Source organism: Balaenoptera musculus, chromosome 2 (assembly GCF_009873245.2).
Source record: "Balaenoptera musculus isolate JJ_BM4_2016_0621 chromosome 2, mBalMus1.pri.v3, whole genome shotgun sequence".
NCBI lineage: Eukaryota > Metazoa > Chordata > Mammalia > Artiodactyla > Balaenopteridae > Balaenoptera > Balaenoptera musculus.
In genome coordinates this window covers 86,333,662-86,339,443 of record NC_045786.1, presented here as the reverse complement: position 1 = coordinate 86,339,443, position 5,782 = coordinate 86,333,662, and the positions used below count along the sequence as shown (strand labels likewise).

At 37.1% G+C, this 5,782-nt stretch overlaps 1 pseudogene; it reads left to right on the top strand.

The window, feature by feature from the left end:
* Positions 1-4,894: 4,894 nt before the first annotated feature.
* LOC118891051 lies at positions 4,895-5,782 on the top strand (annotated as a pseudogene).

Here is a 5,782-nt window from a genome sequence, read left to right as displayed (position 1 = left end):
TGGACAGCTACATGTAAAAGAATGAAATTAGAACACTCTCTAACACAATACACAAAAATAAACTCAAAATAGATAAAATGTAAGACCGGACACTATAAACTCACAGAGGAAAACATAGGCAGAACACTCTGACATAAATTGCAGCATTATGTTTTTGGATCCGTCTCCTTGAGTAAAGGAAATAAAAGCAAAAATATGCAAATAGGACCTAATTAAATTTAAAAGCTTTTCCACAGCAAAGGAAACCATAAACAAGACGAAAAGACAACCCTCAGAATGGGAGAAAATATTTGCAAATGCTATGACTGATAAGGGGTTAATATCTAACATATATAAACAGCTCATACAACTCAATATCAAAAAAACAAACAACCCGGTTAAAAATGGGCAGAGGAACTGAATAGACATTTTTCTAAAGAGGACATGCAGATGACCAACAGGCACATGAAAAGATACTCAACATCCCTAATCATCAGGGAAACGCAAATCAAAACCACAATGAGATATCACCTCACACCTGTCAGAATGGATATCATCAAAAAGAACACAAATAACAGACGCTGGCGAGGATGTGGAGAAAAGGGAACCTTTATACACTGTTGGTGGGAATATAAATTGGTGCAGCCACTGTGGAAGCAGTAAGAAGGTTTCTCAAAACACTACAAATATAACTACCATATGATGCAGCAATTCCACTCCTGGGTATATATCTGAAAAAAACAACAGCACTAATTTGAAAAGATACACACACCCCAATGTTAATAGCAGCATTATTTACAATTGCCAAGATATGAAAGCAACCTAAGTGTCCATCAACAGATCAATAAAGAAGAGGTGATATATATATGTGTGTATATATATATACACACATACACACACACACACAATGGACTACTAGACAGCCATAAAAAGTAATGAAATTTTCCCATCTGTAGCAACATGAATGGACTTGGAGTGCATTATGCTAAGTGAAATAAGTCAGAGAAAGACAAGTACTGTATGATATCATTTACATGTGGAATCTAAAACAAAACAAAAACAAAAACAAATTAGTGGGACTTCCCTGGTGGTGCAGTGGTTAAGAATCCACCTACCAATGCAGGGGACACAGGTTCGATCTCTGGTCTGGGAAGATCCCACATGCCACGGAGCAACTAAGCCTGTGCACCACAACTACTGAGCCTGCGCTCTAGAGCCCACGAGCCACATCTACTGAAGCCCACGTGCCTAGAGCCGTGCTCTGCACAAAAGAAGCCACTGCAATGAGAAGCCCGCGCACCCCAATGAAGACCCAATGCAGTCAAAAATAAATATAAATAAATTTATAAAAACAAAGATGTACCAAGACTGCCACAATATAATGTTAAAAAAAAAAAAAGAAAGAAACAAAGTAGTAAATATAACAAAAAAGCAGCAGACCCACTGATACAGAGAACAAACTAGTGGTTACCAGTAGGGAGGTGGGGAAGGGTGACATAGGGGTGAGGGAGTGGGAGGTATAAACTATTGGTTGTAAGATAGGCTACAAGGACATATTGTACAACATGAGGAATATAACTAATATTTTGTAATAACTGTAAATGGAGTGTAACCTTTAAAAATTGTATAAAAAATTTAAAACTTTAAAAAAGTATATCAAGTCAAGTTTCCCTGCCTCCAGGCTAATATAAGACTTCCAAACGAATCTAAGCCTGTCATCTCAGAACACCTGCAATATTGCCATCTACATTACACAACCAATACAGGATATAATCATGAATAACATTATATTTTCTACTGCTTTATCTACTCACTTTGTCTCCCAACCAGACTAGAAACTCCTTCAGTGCAGGGATTACAATTTAGACTTTTTGTAATCCTTCAAAATATTTGGTCTGATAATATTTTATTTACTCAATGAATACTTGCTGATTGAGGAAAACAGGTTTGTAGATAACTTTTAAAAATATATGTTTATGAAGTACCATGGTTCTCAAACAGTTTTCTGGTTGTCCTCCCCCAATTTTTGCCTTTGATATAAAATTTGGGACATCCTGGTTCTATAATTCTATATGTATATAGGTATACATGTATAAATATAATTATAGATAAGTAGAAGTAACTATTTCACTGTTTCATTTTAAACTTTATATTCAAGAAGTTCTTATACTTGCAAGCTTCTTTTCTCTTATTCACTCCTTAGAGGGTATGATAAATAGTTGTTTACTGCCCTTTGAATAATAGACTGTCACAAATGTTACTTCTGGTTTTCTCCTTTCTCGGCTAAACAACCTTAGCCCCTTTAGACATTTAAATGCCATGAACAGATGCTCAATATTACTTGGTGGCTGGGCATGATTTATAGTGCTTATTTCTGGAAGTAGATGAAAATAGAAGCATTATGTATTTTTAAAGCTTTTCTTTCACATATGGCATGCTTTACAGGGAGTGAGGATTTGGATGAATGGATAGATGAATACAGCTAATATTCTCATTTCAGTCTCATCTAAAAAGAGGGGAAACACAGGAAACATCATAATGGAAGCTAAAATGCACAAGATGCTATTTTACTATTAACTCAGACCTTTCTTATGCCAGATGGTGTTGGAGGAAAGCTTTTGTTTTCTTGATGATGGGCATCTCCTTTGAATTTTGCTAGCCAGACATGTTTCCTCTCTTCTCGGCATTCACAGACACTGTGGCCTTCTTTTACGTACCTCTTACATGCAGTAGTTGGTTTGCGTTTCCAGGCATTGAATATCCTTCTGATTGGTTTCTGGGAGAGGAATTTATGCTGCTTGATGTATTGATTTTAATCTGCAAGGATTCGGATAACCATGCATACTACCATAACACCCTGTAATAGCACTCACCACATTAAAATGTCATTTACCTATTTTCCTTTCTCTCTGAAACCCATACTACACACTCCCAGTTATCAGGAACTCTTTCTGATTTATCTTTCTATTCTAGTCTGGCATATGGCAGATTCTCACTAAACATTTCTTGAGTACGTGAACAAATGAAGACCAGAAATTCAAGTCTACTTTGATATTTAAAGGAAGTCTTTATACTTCCTGGAATCACATGGGACAGAGGGAACATTTATTATAAATAGATGCCTATGCTGTGTCTGTAGCACAGCACATGTTACCTCATTTAATCTTTTCAAGAAATTCATGAGCTATTCCCTTATTTGCTGCCATTTGTTAGCTATTTACCTATTTGATATATACTATGTTGTGTCTTTTAAAACACTTTATCATTTAATATTTTTAATGATCCTTTGAAGCAGGTATTACTGTTCTCATTTTTTAAATAAGGAAGTTGAGGCTCAAAGAAGACATGAAGTGTTTGAATCCGAATCTACCTAACTCTAAAACTCAAATATTTCCTACTTGACCATCATGACTTGGAGACAAAATGTTTGGGACAAATAGGTTATTTATGTGACTTTTCTGCTTTCTTTATTTTTCCTCTAATACTGGTATCTACCACTTCTCCTTGTGTATCTTGCATTAACTCTCTTCTAGACAGAAGGCCTTATTATTCATTATAAAATATAGAGAAACCTCATTGGTCATCTTATAGGCTGCCAGTCCAATGTTAAGTCAATAAATATATTCCCGTGATGAACAATCCTTGGTTCAATCAGTTGTGACCAGATTCTTAAAGTCACATTCCAAAAAGCTTGGCTACCTTTGCATAAGGACCTGCCTTGGCAGCTTTTCCCAGAAGAGGCCTGTAGGTCTGCCAGTTGCTCAGAATTTCATGAGTGGTCCAGTCACAAATAGAAGATGCTCCCAAAGGTAAGTATGAGACCTTCATCAGTAGAGTAATTTTAAGCATAGCTTTACTAAAGCAGCATCAAATTCTAATTGGATCTACTAGACTTAATTTAAGGAGCCACAGTGGACTAATTCTAATATACTGTTACATCCAATATATCAGCACAATATTATATGTAAGCAAGCGTGTGTGTGTATAATGTGTAAAATGGGAGAAGGGATGGGGATGTGAGAGCAGGGTGGTGGACTGAAAACATTATTTTAACCTTGTTTATTGTACCATAACAGGTCTTGGTATTGCCCCTCAAGAAAGACATAAGAGTAGAGAAGGAAAGGTAACCAAATAAGCAAAAGAGAAAGATGTTGCCATGCTAGTAAAACTAGATCCTAAGATGAAAGGAAACTTAGAGGTCAGCTAATACAACTCCCTAAACCAAGGGGAATGTCATTTCCATTGTCATCTGTGAGTATCAACCATCCTCAAAAGGATAGATCAGAAGATTATCATTCCTCATTTTGAAAAGATGAAGACAGAGAGGAGAGAAGTCAAAACTATTAATGTGGGAAGGGTATGGGTAGGCTATATCAGATGCAGTCACCCAACAGCAGAATATCAGACTTAAAAGCACCTCTTGAACCTGGGACATGGGTGTGTATTTGGGGCATTTAGCATGGCACTGATGGAATGTGAAATAGACTTCTTGTCCTGAGACCTAGATTCTAGGCCAGTCTCCATCATTATTAACTAGCTATGTATCACTGAGCTGTACACATGATTTCTTATCTGTGAAATGAAAGGGTAGGATTAAAAGATTCCTACATTATTTTCCAGCAATAAATTACTCGATCCTAAAGAAAATATTTACTTCTGACAATGGATGAACTGTAGAACAAATTACTCTAAGGTTGTATTGATTAAAAATGAAAATACCTTTGGGGGATGTTGATCACTACTTCTGCAAAGAACTAAATTCAAAATCTTCATTACACCATTGGAACCTTAACTTTGATACAATCAACAGGCTTACTTATACATAATTTAGCCCCCTAAGGCCTATCTCTTGCTCATCTGTCTGCCAAAAGTGCTTATTTGTGTGCCTGTGCAGTGACCAACCTAGACTTGGCACATGTGCTGGGTGGAACTGGCTGAGTTGAAAACCATGGCATAGGTGCCAGTGGAGTCTGCAGTGGAAGACTTGATGCCTCAGCTGTTGCCAGTGGAGCCCTGCAACTTGACAGAAAACTTAGCTCCCTCTCTATCCCCAAGGATGCCTCAGGAATCCCTAAGGCCAGTCTAGATTGAAGTAGCTCAACGTCCAGATGTGGTAGCTCACATCGACCCAAAGAATTTGAAAAGGAAGCAAAGTGTGAATGTTTCTCTTTCAGAATAAAAACCTGCTCTTAAAGGATATTCCTCCAAACTTCAGAGGCAAGAGCAACAAGTGGCACCGTTTTCAACTGTTCAACAGAGCGTGAACAGACACTGAAGTCACTGGAAATCTCAGCAGTTGGGTAGTAACAGGATCATGCCTTTCAACTATGTAAAATATGTAATTATTTCTCCGTTCCCGGGATAAATATCCTTCATTCTTCCAAAATCTGAAGATGAAGCAAGCTGTAAAAACTTTTGTCTGGGTGAAATGTTATATGCAGAAGGGGCTGTTGGATCAGCTACAAATTAAAGTCCTGGGATGGATTATACCCAGATTGGTTTTCCTCCCTTGCTTCTTATTGTTAGCAGAATAAATCAGTCAACAGTAACTAGTGTCTTGGAATATACAAGTAACTGGCTTAGAGAAAGAGAATTATTACAGAATTAGGATGATGACTTCATGCTTTATTGGCTAGTCTTGGAAAACCTTTATTACCTGAGGATCATTCACTAATTTGGCAGCTTGCAAGAAGGTGCTCTGAAGTGAGGCTCTTAGTGGACAGCAAAGATGAATTTGAATTTATTAATCTGCTTGGTTAGCAGGTATTTTCACCAATGTGATTTAGATGATAAGCCATCTTGA